Source organism: Plecotus auritus (genome assembly GCF_963455305.1).
Source record: "Plecotus auritus genome assembly, chromosome: 4".
Lineage (NCBI taxonomy): Eukaryota > Metazoa > Chordata > Mammalia > Chiroptera > Vespertilionidae > Plecotus > Plecotus auritus.
Window position 1 is genome coordinate 149606628 of NC_137775.1, and position 20571 is coordinate 149627198.

The 20571-nt window shown below is 48.0% G+C and overlaps 1 protein-coding gene across 5 annotated transcripts in view; it reads left to right on the forward strand.

Moving 5' to 3' along the window:
- Positions 1-20571, forward strand: part of ATXN7L1 (ataxin 7 like 1) — a 243254-nt gene that overhangs the window by 168212 nt on the left and 54471 nt on the right. The window contains exon 1 of one of the 5 annotated variants that reach the window (XM_080665903.1): positions 1621-1704. The exons of 3 other annotated variants lie outside the window; for them this stretch is intronic. The gene's annotated coding sequence lies outside the window, so the exon portion shown is untranslated. Of the gene's footprint in view, positions 1-1620; positions 1705-2257; positions 2391-20571 lie in introns of those variants that run through there. One more of the 5 variants, XM_080665904.1, reaches the window with a different exon arrangement.

The window sequence follows — 20571 nt, forward strand, 5'->3', positions numbered from 1 at the left end:
AACTGCTGCGTCTCACTCCAGGCAGCATCATTTAAGATCCCAGGGAAACCGTTTCTATATGTAGTTTGTAATAAAATGTAAGTTCCTTTGGGAGGAAAGGGGCAGTCACTGTGTGGGTTCATATCCATCACCATAGCACTGGTGGCCCCCCAGAACCAGAGGGCCTACAGATACTTTCCAGCATAAATAAGAGTCTGGCCCAAGGTTTCAGTGGCTTTTACAAACAACCTGTTTCTACTTATTACTTTCCCCTAGGCCTCTGGAATGGGGAAGGAACAACATTTTATTCCTCAAATCAGAGCTAGAATGATGGATGGATTGGGGTATTGGGGGAGGTTTGAGTCCACTCAACAGTTTAAAATTTCTCGCTTCGGCATCCACAGCCCAGTTCTCCTCAGGTAACTCTAAATTTTTATCTGGTTAATTGAGGCATTCTGAGAAAGTAGTGGAAAACCTTGTTAAATACAGGGTTTAAACATTCCTTTTTTTCTTTTATTTTGCCAGATGAAAATATTTTATTCACTGTCACCTGAAGAGAGCACAGACTCCTGTCCTGAGGAGGGTCAGAGGTTGATCCTAACAACCTTAAACTCAAAGGGGAAAGGGAAGCCTTTCTCAGGACCAGGTCAGAAACAGCTGTCCCTCCCTTAGCTTCCTACGTGGCTCACGGAGCAGGGAACTTGGAAGTCGCTTTCCGGTGTGCTGTTGTTGTTTTTACTTTATTTTAGAGAGAGGAAGAGGGGGTGGGAGGGAGAGAGACAGAGGCACATCAATTTATTGTTCCACTTATTTATGCATTCATTGGTTGATTCTTGTTTGTGCCCTGGCCCGGGGTAAGCCTGCAACCTTGGCGTTCGGGGAGGACGGTCTAACCACCTGAACTACCCGGCCCGGACCCCTTGCTACGTCTTGAAAACTCCATGCAGCACAACCCCTTGTTCCTCCTGTGGGATTTACCAACGAGCAAATTCCAATGCAGTCACTCCAGATGCGTACCAAGGCCTTGGCGTTGGCAAAATCTCTGAAGTCAATCTCTAAGTAAAAAGATGCTTCAAGGAAGCACCCAGTCAGTTCCTTCTAATAACCGCAGTTTGTCATGTGACACCTGCCCCTCCCCCTCCCCCATTCTCTCGGAAAACCACCCACCCCACCAATAACCTAGGTTGACCTGTGTCCTTTAATCTGCCAACATCTGCATTTCTTCCAAGGTGGTAATCTTTTGCTTTTGTTATTTAAGGGCTGTTTGATGCTTGATGGTTACCCAATTGCTTTGGGGCTTGCATAAACAGTTAACAAAAACACGGCGCACGAGGCAGCCGTTTCGCTTTCTGTGCTTGTTGTTCTTGGCACGGGGTCAGTTCTATGAACTTCTGGTGTCCAACTGGTAGGACCTGAAACTCTGTGTTTAACAAGTGCCTGTAGTCAAAACAGTTGGCGTGTGCAAGCGGGGATAGCTGGTGCCGACTGCAGCTGGTCAGCCGCGGCCCTGGACGTGCAGAATCCCGAATCGCGGCGCTCCGAGTCGGGGCTGGGCTTCTGTTGTTACGTTGTGAGGTTTTTCTTTCTTGTTTCCCCCCCCCCCTTTTTTTTTTTTTTTTTTTTTTTGTGACGGCATCCGTGCTCATGTGGATCGCTTCAGGTTCCAAAAGTACAACATGTTTACAGTCGTCGTAGAATCAGATTAAGTTGGCAGCCTGAGTCTCTGTAAGTGGTTTTAGTTTACATTTCTTCTTCTAACAGGATGTTTTGCATAATTTTGCTGATCCTGGGTTATTTATAGACTTTTTCGGAAGGAAAACAAAAAACGGGGATGCGTGAGTGTTCTGCTCTAACTGTGGAAAGTGAAATTCGTGCCTGCGGTCAGACAAACGGCCGTGCATGTGCAGCAGAGTTCGTTGAACTCCTGAAAATTAATTTCTCCGCGAGGTCATTTGATGACACGCCCGAGCGTGGGCTCCTGCCGCCCGTGTCAGATACCCTGAGAGTTAGTTGTCTTAGGACGTGTTGTTTTCCTTTGGTCGGTCGCAAACGGAGTAAAATGAAAGTGATGATGCCATTTCCCCTGGGGGTGGATGCAGTGATTGGGTGTAGTTTCAAACGTGCAAGTGGGGTTGCGATGGTTGTTTTGGCCAACCCGCAGGAGCGGTGTCCGCGGGCGTCCCCAGCCCGCCCCGCAGCGCGTTGGCGGGACTCAGCCTGGGGGAGGGGCACAGGAAGGCTTGAGAGCCGCAGGAAGTTAGTGGGTGCTCAAGTTTGTCCTCACCTAAATGGCAGTGATACTCAGGTGTTTATAACATTTTAAAAAAATAATCAACTGCAAAATGGTATACTGTTCCGGCTGATGCATTCTGTTTGATGTTCTGGCCTGGCCTAGGATCTCTGGGTGCCCGGTGAGTGTTTGAATGAGAACTAAAGCGGGGCACGTTTGAAATCACTAAGCCAGAATTAGCGCTCTGTGAAAGGGTTTCCCATAATATTTACTAGAACAGTTGGCTAAAAATTGCTCCGCTTTGCCCACTGAATGACTGTGTAATTAAATCAGCCCTTGACAGCTACCTTGAGCACCTCCCATCTCTGTGTCGGCAGCTCTTGGAATTTGCATGGGTAAGTGGCACGTTCATCAGCGTAATGAGTGTGGAGTCCCAGTCTAATGGTCCAGGAGAACGCCGTAAATGAGACACTTCATTGTGCCTGGGGCGAAATGTTTTAAACCAAACAAATCGAAATGGGGGTAGAAAACGCTAAGCATGCGTACTCTGGGCGGCTTGAAAGGCCTTCTAAGTGGGGAGTTTGCTCTGGTCCAGGTCTTCGGTCCCTCACAGACAGGTTCAAACCCCCCCTCACCCCCAGCATCACCGACTGGCACACACAAATGAAAATGGAGAGTTGAAACGGAAATTTCCAAGGTAGTAAATGTGACCATTAGGCCGAGGCTTGGCGGAGTTATAACTGCTGAGTGCTGCCAAGAGCAGATTTCTTTTTCTCCATGTTTCTCTCATCTATGAAAGCAGTGGGGCTTGGGGGATTTTACTGGGACGGGGCCGGGGGGGGGGGGGGGCTGTTTTTCCAGTCTCCTCTAACCTTGCTTACACAGAATAATGATCAGGCTGCCTTGCTTTCGAGAGCATGCACGGTGCTTTCTCATGCTAGCCTCACTGAGCTGGGGAAGGACAAGGCTAGCCCTTTGGTACCAGGAGGAAAGGCTGGAGATGTGGCTTGGCTTGGCTAAGCTTGCATAGTGGAGCTGGGGAGCTTGAGCTCAGGACCACATTATCCATCAGATCTTAGCTGCTCATTGCCCTATCCCAACTGGGTGAACTGGCTGCACTACAGATATCTCATAGTCTTTGTTCTAATTTGATTCAAATCTCCCACGTGGAACTGATCCACTTCCCCTTTCCTCCTCCAGAGGATCAGGTTGGGATAGAATTTGAGACACACACACCCCCACCCCTTTTTGAAGGCCTCAGGTTTGAGGTTTGTGTTGGTTTGTGTGTATCTTGGCTAGCAGTGATCATGGGGGCTCTCATCCCACTGTGTAAATAACCTCAAAGTGAATGAAGAGATGTGAAGGGACCCTTTAGGCCTTTATGTGGGGAGTTGGAGAGGGATGGCTGTGAATACTGAAAGGTTTCCCAGTCATCCTGCCCTGGGGCTTTTGCATTTGAATTGGCCAAACCCGCCCACCCTGCTATCCTTGGGAAAGGAAAGGCGATGCCATTTGCCAGCCTGTCAGTTCTGTCTAGTAGAGCATGTCACTCCTCCCAGCCCTCCACACATCAGCCTGACAATACCTTTCAAACACCCTCCTTTCTCGCTTTGATTTCCCTCCTACCCCAGGCCCCCCCACAAGCACCACCACCCCCAGCCAGGAGAGAGCTTAATGACATATCTATTGTTAGATTGATCTCTGAGTCCCGCCTACTCGTGTGTCTGGACCCCTTAGCAGCAGTGAGCCTTTGTGGGTTCCTCTCCTCTCATGGCCCCCAGGAAAGTGGTTCTGTCTGCCCCATACTCTCTGGGATCCCAGGGTCTATCAAAGTCTGAGAGTCTGAGGGAGGACCAATGCATCCAGGTAGAATCTGGAATTTGGGTTGATTCCTGGTGAAAAGCAGCGTTGGGCCAGAGGGTCTGATTCAGTTTGTCAAACCTGTGAATGTGCTGGTGGCTACCTCACTGCCAATTAGCCCACTCACCCCCATGATCTTATCTTTTCCTGGAAGGATAACAATGACAAATAGATTCATCACAACCCACAAAAGTAGGAGGCCAAAAAAGAAAATAAGCTGATAAAAGTTGGTTTCTCCCAGGCTGAGCCTTACCTCAAGTTGTTTCAGACCAACTGCTGGATACCTGTAGACTACCTCAGCCTCAGGCCTCCAGGGTGGACAGGATTTGCCAGATGTCAAGAATCAGGAGACTGCCCCCCACCTTGACCTTGCTACAATTTGCCATTGACATGGCACACCCCAAACCAAGGGGGAAGATGCATTCAATCTCTGATATGTCAGAGGTTAGGAGTCCCTCATCCTCTGCCCTCCATACTACACTTTTTCTCCCTTATCCAGTGAACCTGAACAGTTTCTAGGTAAACCAATTATATTAATTTGCCTGGGCTTTCAAATACCACAGACTAAGAGGCTTAAACAACTGAAATTAATTTTCTTACAATTCTGGAGTCTGGAAGTCCAAGATCAAGGTACCAGCAGGGTTGGTTTCCCCTGAGGCCTCTCTCCTTGGCTTGCAGATGGCCGTCTTCTTGCTGCCTCTCCATATGGTTATCCCTCTATGTGCACATACCCCTCGTGTCTCATACTCTTCTTATAAGATCACTAGTCATATTGGGTTAGGGCCCCACCCTAACTGGCCTCATTTTGACTTAATCATCTCTTTAAAAACCTTATTTCAAATACAGTTACATTCTGAGGTCCTGAGGATTGGGACTTCAACATATGGATTTGGGGTGGGGGTTCAGAATGCAGCCCATGGCACCAATCAGCTAAGCCTGGTCCTGCTTCAGCTCCGCAGGACCAGCATCAAAACATTGCAATAACCGCCATGGTATAGAGATTCGTCTGTGACTCGTTCCTGCACATGTGAGTGTGTAGAACCAGGCACCGTCTCTGTGTGGGTGCATCGTCAGGGAAATGCAGTAGGAGAAAGACAAGAATATGTTCAAATGTCACAAGAAGTCACCAGTGGCTATGAAAGTCTGAGTTAGCTTTCATGTGTCCTGTGATGATTTTTAGGTGACTTCAGCAGCCACCTTTCTTGAGGGAGACTAGTGTAGGAGTAGGGTGAGTGAGAGAGTAGCTTGCAGACCATGAGCTCCAAAAGTCACCTGACAGAAATTGGTACCTTCCCTCTGGGCCTCTTCCTCCCAGTGGCTTTCTGAGCAAACTCCCTGATCTGTTAGTAGATTCATTGGCATGATCCTCTCAGTGTCTTGCCAATAGTTATATGTAGATATATATTTAAAATCTGCCCTCAGCATTCATTGCTCCTGGAAGTTGGGAAACCAGCCTTACATGGACTAGGCGAGGAGAATTTAGCCAGTTATTGCCTCACATTTTAACTGCTGCTCTTTTCCCAGGAGGATATGGTAGGCCATGCCAGTTCTCTCCCCCTCTATGGGACATCTTGACCCTGAGATGCTAGGGACCTGCAGGCTGGCCTCTTTGTAAACCCCCACCCCCAATCTTGTCTCAGTGAAGACATTTCTTTCCTGAAGCAAACATCCTCAGCTGAGATAAGAACAGGGTTTCTGGGACCTGCCCTGAGAATGTCCAAACCGAAAGCCTGGTATTCTTAGAAACTGCCATTCAGGATAGTTCAGGTCAAGCCATGTGGGAGCTAAAAGCAACCCTCCCAGCCCTTCATTACCTGCCAGATCTCTGCTGCAGATTACTCAGGTCCTGGTCTCAATAAGGTGACGATGGAGCGACAAGGTGTTCCTCCTACAGGCTAGCAGAGACTCCATTACCCTTTACAAGCCGGCCTGGGTTTTGGTCTGAGATGAGAGAGAAGGTGATAGCTGCTGGAAGAGGAGATCCGAGGTGTGTTCCGTTGCAGCAGTCCGGCTGTTCTGTGCTGAAAGACTGCCTTCTGGCAGCCTGTGTGCATCTGTAGGTTCTTCCTTGGCTTAACAGGCAGGTTTCTACCAATGGAAAGGGTATCTTTGAGAGATTTATAGCAGTAATAATCATAATACTCTTTTTTTATGTTTGCTTAGCCTGACTCAACTTTTAAACTTCTGTTACATGCCTGATCTCATTGGCTTCTCCCTATAGCCCTGGAAGGGCAGGTATTGCTAACCTCAGAGCATGGAAATTCTGGAAGGATTTTCAGGATTCAGACTCCAGCTCTTGGATGCCAGTGCTCCTTCTATTGATTTCAGCTGCCTGATGGCTATATTTAGATGCCAATAAGAAGGGTAGTTTGTCTGGGAATTGGAAAAAGAGATATTTTTCCTATTTTACTTGTTGTCAGTTATAAAGGCAACATCTGGTTGCTCACTGTGTGCAGGGCCCTGCTCTAAGAGCTTCACCCTTCATCTTTTCATCCACTGTCAGAGGTCAGCTATTGTTAGCCTCATTTGTCCGTTGTCCATGAGATCCTTACCAGGGAAGATGGAGAAATGTGGGTCAAGTGATACACCGGAATGGCAGGTGGCTTGGTAGAGTTACACCTCAAGTGTGCAGTTCACAAGTCACTGTCACGCTGGGGGGTGTGTCAAGTTGCACACTTGACCCTGTCCTCTTCCACATTATAATTAAGGATTTGGAAGGAGAATGGCATTAATGGCAGGCTTCTCAGCTTTTCAGGTGGTAGATTTGGGAGGGAGAATGGTTACATTAATGGGTCGGGGGTCCAAAAAGATCTCAACAGGCTGGAACTGTGGACTCACTCCAACAAGATGACATTTTTAAAGGATACCTGGGGATACGCGGCTTGGTAGCAATGTATATGAAATAAGACAGGAGTGATGCAGCTACCAGAAATAAAATGTTTAGGCTGGTTCTTCAGCTGCATTTATAGGAGAATTTTGGAGAATAATATCCAAAATTATTCTAGGAGCTGCACAGCCCCCATCTGTAATGTTCTCCCTTCTGAGTTCCACGGCTTAGGAAGGACAGTAGGAGCTAAAGAGGACCCAGAGATCAGGAGGAATAGTGAAAATGACATTTTGTGAGGAATGGTTTTAAAAAACATCTGGGGATATTTAGCCTGGAGAAAGATTTCAAGGAACAAATACTTGGCAAGGTGCCCTATGGAAGGGGCACTGGACGGGTTCAAGGTGACACCATAGGGCAGAAACGGGACTAATGTGCAGGCATTATAGAGCAGCTCCGGGTAAGGAAGAACTGTCACCTGGTGTGCACTCGGAAAGCTCCATCCAGTCGGACCTGCAGTGGAGAAGCCAGGCTGGGCGGCCACTTGTCCCCAGTGCTGAGGCGGTGACCACAGCCCCCCGGAAGGGGGCCGGCAGGGGTTAGCAGAGAATGATTACCTGTGGGGTGTCTTGCCTTGGGAATCTGTTACTCTGTACCATTTTAGGGTCTAAGACCTGGGTCCCTTCGATGGAAGTAATTCCGTCATTGGAATGGCAATTCCTTTGGTGAAAATGACCGCTATATCAGGCATGAGAGGGCTGCCAGAGGGGAGCTGTGCCTCAGTGTCCCATTTGTAAATAGTGCGGCCTGCCGTGCACATGTGTGCGCGCGTGTGTGTATGTGTGTGTGTGCGCGCGCACGTGCGCATTTTTGGCAGATAACACTTTTCCATGAACCTGAATTGGCCATGTGTAAGAACTGTTATGCTGCCCTGGCCAGTGTGGCTCAGTTGTGGAGCACTGACCTGTGCACCAAAAGGTGGCGGGTTCAATGCCGGGTCAGAGCACATGTCCAGGTTGAGCATTCTCATCAATGTTTCTGTCTTCCTGTCTCTCTCTCTCAAGTCAATTAAATAAAAAAATAAAAAAAAGAACTGCAGTGTTGGAGTCCCTGCCTGCCCTGTCCTGATGGCCACCTTCATTACCTTAACTTAAAAATTACCTCCTTTAAGTGATTCCAGGAAGGGCCTTGAAGGTAATTTTCAGTTACCCTGAAACTGATGGTTCTGTCTGTGGATTGCCCTGGCCCTTGTATTCTGCAGGGCTTCTATCTAGTTCCGAATGTTTCATCACTTTACATAAAACTTCATACCCATTAAGCAGTTATTTCCCCTTCTGTCTTCCCCCAGTCCCTGGCAGCCACCAATCTGCTTTCAGTCTCAATGGATTTACCTATTCTGGACAATAATCATATGGATAATTAATATAATACATGACCTTTTTCTGGCTTCTTTCATTTGCCTAGTGTTTTCTAGATTCTTCCAGTTATAGCATATATTAGCACTACATTTCTTTTTATGGCTGAATAATATTCCAGTGTGTGTATATACCACAATTTGTTTATTCATTCATCCATTGATGGGCATTTGGGTTGTTTCCATCTTTTAACTATTGCAAATGGTGCTTTTATGAACCTTCATATACAAGGATTTGTTTGAGTACCTGTTTTCTGTTCTTTGGGATATATATCTCATAGTAGAATTGTTGGATCATCTGGTAATCCTATGTTTAATATTTTGAGGAACCCTGATGGTGCCCAAGGGTTCCAATTTCCATTTCATTTTGTTTCATTTTGTTTTGTTTTGATATATAGCCATCCTTGTAGGTATTAAGTGGTAGGTATCTGATTGTGATTTTGATTTGCATCTCCCTAGTAACTAAAAATATTGATCATCTTTTCATATGCTTGTTGGCTGTATGCATGTCTTCTTTGGGGAAATACCTGTTGAAGTCCTTTGCCCATTTTTTTAAATGGGGTTCAGCCTGCCTGTTTCTGTATTTAGGATTAAGGTTCTAAACTTCCTGCTCTTCAGATGCTAGAGCAGTGTAAATATTGCGTTTTTTAGCTTAAGCCACCTGTTTGCTGAGAACTTAGGCCACTTACTACCTTGGCACCTGCGATGAAGAGAGAGGACAGGGTGAAAGAGGCAGGGCAGAGTGCTCCAGAAGGACCCATGGCCTCTGAGAGAGCTGGCCCACGGCAACTGTGCAAATCTCTGTCCTCCCGGTCATCCTGGAACTCGGAAGACAGATTCTAGGAAAACTATTTACATTTCTCTGGAAAGACTCAGGCTCCTGGGCCACGGGGCCTGCCTTTTCACCTGTGTTTTTTCTAAGTATTGCAACAGCCAGCAGGCCTCCTCTTAACTCTGAGGTGAGGAAGTGTGCCCATGAGCTCTTGACCTGCTGGCCTAGGGTCTGGACAACAAGGCTCACAGCCTTACCCCTAGGTAAAGCTGCAAAGGACCGAGAAAGGAGGGCTGGATGCTCCTTCCAGTGGGGCTGGGTCAGGTGGGTGGTCAGGTCACTCCCCCCTCGTTCTCACTGACTCCATCCCAAAGAAATGGAATTGTACAAACCAGTTCTGCTATGCCAATCAGCACAGCCCCCTCAAAATCAATCAAAAACTGATGAATTCTTCATTCTGGGGGAAAAAAAGAACACTCTACAAGAGGGGAAGAGTAAGCCAAGAACCTAGAGGCTCAATGTCATGGTCTACTGGATAATTCTCCCATGAGAGACTCCCTCCCTCTGGCTTTGGTTACCATGTTCAGCTGCTGACAGGATGGTTCCAACCTGAGCCCGCCTCACCACGAGACTTAGGCACTGCCTAGCTTGTGTGGCATGGTTCAAAATGATGCTACCTCTCCCCAAAGTAAGAAACGCTCCCTAAAAGCCATACTTGTGGGTCTTGGAAACTTTTATCTCTTAACGGTTTGTTTTTATTTTTCCTTATTAAAAGGCATATCCTCAGCCCTGGCCGGGGTCCTCAGTGGTTAGAGAAATGGCCCACACACCGAAGGGTCACAGGTTCGATTCCTGGTCAAGGGCACGTATCTGGGTTGTAGTTTTGAACCCTGATACCAGTCAAGGTGCATGCGGGAGGCAACCAATCCATTTGTCTCTCTCACATCGATGCTCTCCCCCCACACACACTCCTTTCCACTCTCTCTGAAAACAAAATCAATGAAAAAAAATATCCTCAGGTGAGGATTAACAAAACAAAACAAAAATAAAAGGCATATACTCCTTAGCCAGGGTCAACTAAAGATTTATCAGGTAATAGCCAGATTTTACAAAGAAATACTGGATGAAACACAGGTGAGATCCTAGTAAAAGATAAAATTGCCCAAAACACACTCTACCATAGGGTGTTTTGTTTTTTAATGAGTTGAAATTTACATAACAAAATTAATCATTTTAAAGCATGCAGTTCAGTGGCACTGAGTCCATTCATAATGTTGTGCAAACACCACCTCTACATAGTTCAAAAACATTTTCATCACCCCCAGAAGAGACCCTATACCAAGTAAGCAGTTACTCCCCACACCCTTCTTCCCCAGCCCCTGGTAATCACTAATCTGCTTTCTGTCTCCATGGATTCACCTATTCTGGATATTTCATGTCAATGGAATTGTACAACATGTGACCTTTTGTGAACTACTGTTGTTTTGAAACACCCCATCCCCCACCCCCACCCCCCCACTCCCTTGCAATCTACTGTCCTTTGCCAGGATCAGGGCATAAACTTTTGAAATATCCAGAATGAATGAAAATTTCCTGCATAAATTAATAGTTCAAATGTCCCACAAAAATGAAAACTCCCTGCATGAATTAATAGCTTAAATGTCCCACAAAAGTATTTTTCCATCTTTATAATGATATCTGTACTCTCTCCGAAGCAGAGTGCTAGGCATTGCTGGGGACTCTGCTCATCAGGATCAGCAGGCCCCCCGAGGGAAGGGGAGAGGAAAGCCCTGAGGCTCTGCAGGCTGCAGGGCACCAGGTGGGGCGACTGCAGCTCCAGGAGCTGGGCCCAGCAGCTCGCACGTGGCCATCACACTGTGGGGCTGTAGGAAGGCCCGGCCCTTCCCCAGCAGGGGCTGTTCAGATCAACCATCAGCCTCAGAGGAGCCCGCTGCCTCTGACCACACCTTGTGTGTGCAGTTCAGGAAACCCCAAGTTCGTCTGCCAAATTCAGGATACAACCCTGACTGTTCCGGGCTTTTCTTTCTGCCTTTCCCTAATCGCATCTGGGCGTGCTCTCTTAAAGGGGAAGTGGTGCGTTCTGACTGGCCAGGGCCCTCCGCCAGAAGCCAGGAAACGTCTCCCACAAGTCGCATTGCCCAGCGTGTCACAGGCTCAGCCTCCTTATCCTAACAGCAAGGCTGCCTCCCCGGGATGTGTAAGTGTGAGCACAGGGCACGTTGGCCACAGAGGACGTGTGGGGCTGGGCCCAGGTCACAGGATAGAGAGCCTGGCAGGCGGTGCGTGCTGTCAGCTAGGACCCAGTTTGCGAGCCTGAGCTTTAGCAGAGCCGGTGCTCCGGGCTGTGGGCTGGTGAGGCGTGGAGTGGGGAGATTTGCTGCCTCAGAAAGAGGTCAGGAGTAGGAGGCTGGGTTGGGGACCAGTCTATTTTGGACAGCCCTTCTGGAGGCACATGCCTCGGGGCCTGGGCAGGAATGGAGTGGAAATTTTTACAGCACACCTGTCCTAGCACCGGGAAGCCAGCGGTAGTGAACCTCACCAACGTGTCACCCCCACTTCTCTGCCTTTACGTGCAGCTCCAACGATAGGCATTTATCTCTTTGGCAATTATTCATCTTTGTCATTTGTATATGTGGTTTGTGTTAGGAAATGTTGCGGGTCTCTTTTACTCAAACTTTAAAATTGCTTGAAACTAGGGACCTGTGTTTTTCCTTCTGTCCTATTCTTGGATGGTGCTGAGTCCAGTGTGTGCACACAGTGGGCCCTGAGTAAACCATGGTGGCCGGCCCGCTGACGGACTGGTTGGCTCAGCAGGGTGATTGGCAGTGTACCTGGCCTGGCTTCTAGCTCGGGTTTAGTTTCCTGCGTGCTCACGGAGAAGTTAAGGGGAAAGCTCACACACGCTCACGCACACATGCAGCCAGTTACTAACCCAATGCCACAGTGAGGGACTGGTAGGAAAATATAGCAATATAGACCCTTGCTATATTTTAGACTCCTTTCTGCCCTAGATTTTTTGTTTGCATGGTGGTGATAGTTGCTCTTAAGTCATGTAAAAAGCTTTGTTTTCACCCAAATAATTCAGACCTTTTGCTCCTGAAGAAGAGGGCAGAGTGCAACAGAAGGAGGCTAGAGGGGGGCTGGGGGAGAGGGGAAGTGTGTCTCTGTTGGCATGTATTGACAGGGCACAACCACACCCTATTTCAAGACAACTTCCTGTTTGCCACTGCCAACTGCCACTCCAAGGAGAACAGCAATGGTTCCGTTATTAGTGGCTGCTCTGGGACCACGGCAGCCTGTGGGTGAGCAGTTCTGGGTGACGCTGTGAGCTTAGCCGTGAGTTGAGGTTTGGCTCCTTCCATTGCGGGAGATAATGGTCCTGCACTCTGGAACCTGGAGGCCGATACGCGGTGGCCTCTCCTTGCTCAGACTGTTCCTTAGACAGTGTGCTCCAGGAGGATTCTTGTAAATGGACTGGCTTACATGCAGGGGAGGGAGAAGGCCGAGAACCGCCCACTTCGGACAGCTACTGCTTGTGTTTTGTTTTAATGTACATTTTCATGTATCAGGGGAGCTTATGTGAGTTGGCACCGTGGTAGCCACCGTCCATGTGTCATCAATCCTCACGACACTCATTTCTTCAATAGTGAACATAGTGAGTGTCTATAGGAGCGAGACCCTGGGCTAAATGCCAGTATAAAAGGCCGAGCAAGGAGTGTTCTCGAGGAGGGTTCAGGGGCAGGGGCCTAGCCCAGAACCAAGGGTCCCAGGTGACGTGCACTGAGATGGGGCCCTCAGTGTGCTCTCGGGGCACCTTCCCACGCGTAACCCTGTGATATAGGCATTATTGTTACCATTTGGGTAGATAAGGAAACTGGGGCTCATGGGGTTAAGTTATTTGCCCAAGTCACAGAGCTAATGAGTGACAAAGCTGGGATTTGAGCCCAGATCTTTCTGATTCCAGAGACAGAAGTGTTTGGTCCATACTGCCAGTGACTCACAAAGCTGGTGCAGAGCATGAGAATCCCCTCAGGACCTTTTTTAAAAATACAGATTTGGGGGCCCTGGCCCTGCTGTGCCAGGGGTGAGGAGCGCTCTGCTGAACCAGGTGGCCCCCGAGGTGTAAGTGAGGCCTGGGTGCTTCCTCTGCCTCATGCAGCAGGACCCGCCCTCCCTTCCTGGAGGGGTGGCAGGGCACGCCTGTGCCAGGGACAGGGCTTTGTGATGTGCGAAGGCCACTGATGATGCTTGCCTCACGACAGTATTGGGAAGAGTCAGTCTATCTTTTCCCCAAAGATCCCTCAGACTGTGCCTCCGGCTTCGAGAAACTTCAGTTGCTGCTACACCTGTCCCTTTGGTGCCCCTGGGGCCAGGATGATGTCAGCTGTGCCATCTTCAGGTAGAATTCAGCAGCTCATCCTAAAACTGGAAGCCACGACTTTTCGCTCAAGTTGTGATGGCTCCCATGTTTAAACGCGTGTGACTTGGGTGTGTTGGGCGGTGGTGATGGGCGGCCACTCTGATGGAGAAGTTCCATCCAGTGGAACTCCTTGTCAACCCCTCCACTCCATGTGGCTCCAGACACATGGGAACAGCGGGGGCCATAAAGGCCTAATGGTAACAGGATTGCAGCGTCCCACAGACCAGGAGGGCTGTTCCCTGGCCTCAGATCCTTCAGGCAGCAACTTGCCTCCTGCAGGGAGCCTGTTCTCCACCTCTCAGGGTGGCCAGCCCAGAATCTGGGGAGTGTCTCCCCGCTCTGGGGGAACCCTCTGCAATGACAGTGTCTATCTTGTATCCGCGTTATAGCTCAGCGCCTGGCACGTGGTCAGTGCCAAGGAAATGAGTGAATGAATGAGATTTGACTTCAACACATGTTTTCTCTCCTTTCTACCTTTGTATTTGCACTTGTTTTCTCCCCTTTGACCTCTGGTTAAGCATATGTTAGTGTTTTTGTTGTTGTTTGTTTGAAATCTTCTTACTGTGTGGACTTAAAAAGCTTTCACAAAACAAAGCCTATTAAGCAATTCATCCTATAGGCTTCCCTTTTTTTCGTCTAAATACATTATATATCAATATATATACAATATATGTTTTCAATGTTTTATGTTTTTATAAAGTAATGATTTCTGTGACATTTTTAGTTTTCTTGTGGATTTGGATTTTCATGTATCAGGGGAGCTTATGTGAAGTGTCCACTGTGAGTTGGCACCATGGTAGCCACCGTCCATGTGTCATCAGTCCTCACAACACTCATTTCTTCAACAGTGAACACAGTGAGACCCTGGGCTAAATGCCAGGGATAAAAGACGGAACAAGACACCTGCCCTGGACATTTCCTTAACTTTGAGATAACCCTCATACCTGCCATTTTCAATTATTTTATTTAAAATCATTTAGGTTGATTTTGGTGTGTTTTATTATTGTAAACAGTGCCTTTGAACTTTCGGGGCCGGGGACGGAGTGGGGGCAGCGATATTTCCTTGAGGTCTCTTTTCCAGATTGAAATAACCAAATCACCCAATCACAGGCTATACTTGTGTTCTAGTTCCTGTTTATAATCACCAGGTTGCTCTCCAGAGGCCTGTCATTCCTTGAAAGTGCCCCCAGCAGTGTGCACATGGGCTTGTTTCCCCATAGGTCTGTGTTTGCTGTGTGGTTTGTTTTCCTTTTAGCTAGGGTAGGTGTCTAGTGAGGTCATCCTTAGGGGCTGATGGCAGTATTTTGGGGCCCTGGAAATCCTACCTGGGACTCCCCAAGCCCTACCCAGTGGTCGTTGGTGCCCCAAATTTGTGCCCTAGTATAAATAACCAATACAAGAGTAGGTGCGAGGTAGAATGCTGTGACCAAGGAGGAGAGATAGGGAGGGTGCCACGTTCTTGAACTTCAAAATTGTGTTCTGGGCCAGCTCTGAAAATGGGGAGTGCTTTGTCAGGAGTCATCTTCGAGGTTGTGTTGCTGAAGTGCAGAGGGAAGAGGACATCCCAGCAGTGTGGCATGGTGGAGAGGGTACTGGCTCCGGGGCCAGGCAGGCCTGGGCTCTCCTCCCAGCTGCTGAGGTCTGCATGACGTTGTCTTGTTTCATAACCTTTCTGAGCTTTAATTTCCCATCCATAATAAGGACCTAACAGTACCCACTTGTGGGGTTTGTTGGATAGATGACGTGAGCTGGCACATAGTAGGCACTCAAGAAATGCTGCTTCTCACCCTGGCTGTTATGGCTCAGTTGGTTGGAGTATCGTCCCATTCACCAAAATGTCTCGGGTTCAATTCCCACTCAGGGCACTTATAGGAGGCGGCCGATCTCTTTCTCTCTCTCTCTCTCTCTCACCCTCACCCTGCCCCACCCCCACTCTAAAAACCAGTGAATATGTCCTCGGGTGAGGATTTTAAAAAAAGAAATGCTGCTTCTCTTCCTGAGCACACACAGTGACCACATCACCCAGAAACCAACCCAGAGCCTGGACGATTTAAGGTCTGAATGTGTGAGCCACAGGCCTACTCTGGCGTTTGTCACCGTGCCCCAGGCAGTGCATGCTGCCTGGCAGTGGGTGGGAATGAGAGAGGAAAAGAAGACCCAGTAGAAGAGTGGAAGCTAATTGGTGACAGGCACCATGCTGTCAGGAAAGCCCCTCCGCCCCCACCCCCTCCCCAGCCACACAGGCCCTGGTATCTTTTAAAGAGGCACTCACTTTAGCCTGAGGAGGGAGAGGGTGCTCCGGACAAGCTCACAAGCGCTCCTGGCACATGAACTGCTTGGCATGCTCTGCCTGCCACTCATGGCCTGCACAGCCACTTGACTTCCATGTGTCTTCATTTCCTCCCCTGCTGGGGAAGGCTGATTCAGTATCCCTCTTCTGACCACCGTGGCACTATATTTAGTGCCTCACTACAGTTGTGGCAAGTGAGACCACAAGCTCAGATTCTGGCCCCTGCTCCTCCACTTCATAGCCTTGTGGCTTCAGACAAGTCTCTCAAAGGCAGTTGACCTCAGTTTCCATAGCTGTAAACTGGAGAAGTAGCTGCCTTACCAAGTGCTTCCTACTGGTTCCCTGCTGAGGTCTGTGCTCTGCCCCTCATCCTCCAGCTGTGCAGTTACTTTGGGAAGGAGGTCCTTGAAACTCCAAGTTGTCCTTTATGGAAAGCATCCTGACTACAGCTCCTAACGCAGATGGAATTAATTGATAAAATAGAACCTGGCTAATGATTTGCCAGGTACCTGCCCTCGGAGGTGGAGGCTGAAGGAAACTCACGCTGTCAAATGAGAAAGGCAGGTGCTAGTCTAAGCCCAGAGTGAGCTCACACCCCATGGCGGGCCACAAGGGACTGTGGTGCTCTAAGTGTTGGGAGGGGGTTGGCCCCTTAAAAACCATGTTGGAAATTTTCTTTGGAAAATTCTCCAACATGGAGAAAATAACATGGAAAATTCTCCAACAATTCTCCAGCAAGTTCTTTCTAAAACCAGTACAGGACGCCACATGGGTGCTGGGGGCCAGCTCATTCAAGAGGCGTCTGTGCTGAGGTTCGCAATGCAGGACGTTGGTGCTGTGTGAAAATATCTCAGTGAATTAGCATGGGGAGAGGACTGGGCTCTGGATTTTGACTAAAATGGCCTGAGAACCTGGTAGATTTTACCTGCAGAGAGTAAGGGGAGAGAATTGTGGAGACACCAGGGTTCCCTGCGCTTAACAGAGATGTTTAGAATTCTGAGAGTCGAGGTCTCCAAGAGCCCGTTCAACTAGTCTCCAGGATTGTGCCCTGGAGTCACAAAGGGACTGTTAAGGTGCCTATGGGGAAGCATGGCCTTAGGACAGCCCGCTGCTGAGGCCGTGGTCTGGACCTCCTGTGGTGGAAGTGTGAAAAAGTAAAAGGATTTGGCTTTGTATTTCTTTGGTCCTGGTCCCCAACACTTTGGGCTCGAGGTCTCAGGCTGTGGCATGGGGTTGCTGATTGGTACCTAAAAGCTGCCCAAACACCTGGTTTCTTTCCTCTCCCTCGGGGAGTCAGGTGCCCTGCTGGAATGCCCAATCACAGGAGGGGGCAGCAGGCACTTCCAGGTGGTTCCCATCCGCTGCAGCACCTTCTGGCATTTCCCGGTGGTAGAGCTTAGTGTTAAGACCACGGGCTCTAAAGACATCCCAGATCTGATGTTTCCTAGTTCCTGACCTGCGCAACTCAGACCTCTGAGCCTCAGTTTCCTCGGCTGTAGAACAGAGATATTGCCGGAACTAAATGCTTTAAGGCAGGGGTCCTCAAACTATGGCCCGTGGGCCACATGCGGCCCGCCGAGGACATTTATCCAGCCCACCGGGTGCCGCTGCCTGTCCTGCTTAGCAGCTGACTCGTCCAGGGCCCGCAGTGCACATAGGAATTTGTTCATAGTTTTTTTTTTTTTAAACTATAGTCCGGCCCTCCAACGGTCTGAGGGACAGTGAACTGTCCCCCTGTTTAAAAAGTGTGAGGACCCCTGCTTTAAGGTAAATCAAGTGTTCAGTAGTCTTAATAAATAAGAAAGTCTTAATAAATGATTACTACTGTTGGCCAAAGGACAGGATGAGGGAGACCAGAGGTTGCTGATCCCAGAGCACGCGCCTAGGCTGTTTGATGTAGTAGACACTTAACTCTGTATGGTGTTCCCACAGTGGTTTTATGTTTCGCTTCAGTAGGTGAATGGTACTCATACTCAACATTCGAAGAATAATTGGTTTGATCTTTCTGTCACACAGTCTGGAAAGAAATGTGTTGCAATAAACTAGCAAACTTGCCCTGTACCTCAAAGAAAATATCCTAAATCACTTTTGAAATAAATTGGTGTGTTTTTTTTAATAATAAAAGCTAGACAGTAAGTAGTTAGTAAGAGAGTGACTAAGTAATTAAGAGCATGTCACTGCTTGAGGATTACCTAACCGTTTCAAATGACCTGTGTATGGGAGTTAGGAATGTATTAATGGAATAATGTCCATTGAAAAAGAATAATCCAAAATATCCATTGCTTGGTGTCTTGTTAACACATCTGTGTACATTAACAAAGAATGAGAAACTGTGAAGGGACAGGCTCTTTTTCTCTAAAATTGCTTCAGTCTAGAAAAGATTTTAACAGTGAATAAAAAGCACAATGTTCTATAAAATCTTTCTGGGAGGGCAAACGGAATTTAAATAATGATAAAGGCCTATCTAAGGCATTCCTTTGGCCAAAACAGGGAGGGGGGAAAAATGAGTAAGCCCAAAGTAGATGAAGGCTTGTATCATCAGAATGATTGTAAAATAAAACTGGACCCTTTACTCAGGGACATTCTACCTGCACCGCAACATCTTTTTACAAGAAACTAAGACCCTGTCTTCTCCTACCACCCGCCCACCCCACCTCTCTGCCAAATACAAAACCTTGTAAGTAATCTATGGACGAAGCATGGCCTTAGGACAGCCCGCTGCTGAGGCCGTGAGACCAGGGAAACACAGATTGAATAGGAATGGATCTTTCTGAAAAGATCCCCCCACTCTGCCTGAACTGGGACCAGTTCTGCCCATGTTCAAAGCTTAACTGAGTGAAGTGTGGGAGCCAGCTCCCGAGGGAAACTGCTCGCTTGGACCATAGTCCCCACTCCAAATGCTCACACAGCCTCCCTCGCAGGCCCCAGTGAGAGAGCTTGAAACAGTGGTAGATTGAATTAAGTCCGAACAACATGGAACAGTTTATATGTTGAAAATAACTTTTTTAATCTGTTCATTATAATACAAACACACACAAATTAAGGGTAAAGGACTAGCTTCAAGTTTTGATGAATATTCTCTCATCTGTAACTTGTTCTTTCAACTGGTCATTTGTGGAACTAATATACAAAACCAAGAAGATAGCTCATCCACTGATTGAATGTTTTGTGAGTTTAGCGGCAGAACAGGTTGGCAGAACTGCTAACCAGAATTCTCTGCGAAAGTGATTTTGGAATTACTGGTCTGGCCCATTCATTTTGTCCTTAGTGACCCCCTTCCTTGTGACTTAGCTTTGTTTATGTGTATTATTATTTTTAATTAAAAATTATTTTGGTGCTGACATTACTTAACTGTTAGTTTAGCTAAATAAAATTTCTCTTTGTTATCAAGACTTGTCTCCCCACACCCCCTCTAACCAGCTTGAGCAAGTTGATAGCAAATGAGTGAAGGAAGACTGCAGAAAAAGCCAAAGCAGTAGTGGTTAAAAAGCAACATCTTATTTTAGTTTTGGAAACCTCTGGCTAATAAGGAATTGCTAAGCAAAACATTTCTGAAGGGGAGAAAGAACTGTGGGTTTAAGTGAGAAGAGGACTTGGTTCTAGGTTCAGCATTCCCTCCGACGGGTTTTGCCCTAAACTGGTAATAGAGAACCTCTCTAACGGTCACCTCATCAGTCAGCAAGGAGGTGGGATGAACAGACTTTCAAGACCCAGTTTTAACTTTGCGTAATTCTAATTCCTATAGTTCCTAATTTCCTGCCTCCAAATCTTGGTCCCAGCACACCCATTCCCTGCCTTCCTGAGGAGTGGCTAGGCCCCATTATTCCTTGTGTAGCCATTGGCCCCGACCTTGGCGAGTCTCCTCTCCTCTCTGGGTCTTCTCTGGCCAGTCAGGCGTGAGGAGGGTGAGATGCCTGGCTGCTTCCTGCCTGCCTCACAGGGGTTGTAAGGGCCAGTGCAATTTCACGAAGGATGAATTCCTCCAAGGAAGAGCCTGCCTGAGTAAAATATCTCAGTACTTCAGCTGTAATTATTGCTGTAACATTCAGGAATCATGAGGGATGAAAAGAGAAGGAGCAGGTGTAAGTATGCCGTGTGTTTATGATAATGACGTGGAAAGAGGCCTTAGAAGCCATCTAGGGTCCCACTTCATTTACAGATAAAGACAGGGAAACTGAGGAAGTTGAAGTGGTGAACTCCACGCCATAAGGTTACTAATGTGGCATGTCTGGATCTCCTGGCTCTCAGCCAAGGGTTCTTTCTACTACATCCAAACAGAGGCCCTGGAACTGGCTCTTGGTTTCCAAAACCTTCCACAGGATGGCTCTGGAAACCGAGCGTGTATGCACAGTCTGCCCTGATTTGGTGAAGAAAAGTTACCTGTGAAGTTATTCAGTGTAGGCAACGTCTGAGCACTGGTCAGGCAAAAATACCCAGCAGTCAGAGGATCCTCATTCATCCACTTTCCCCCACAATTCCCACTTCGTCAGAGGACTAGAGGTGGTTTGCTCTGAGACAGCCTGGTAGGCGCTGGTACAAGGGGGCACAGAGGAACTCCCGAGTCCTATTTCAGATAGCCAAGGTTGTCTGGCTTTCTTCTCCTGGGCCAGGTGCCTGGAATCGCAGCCAGCAGTGTCTCCTTGGTAAGGAAAGCATGAGACTCAGCTTAGAGGTGGAGGGAGAAGGTGGTCTGCCATCCTTGCCTCCCACCTCATTCACGTCACGTTCAACCCAGATTTCTAGATTGTTGATCTCTCGTTC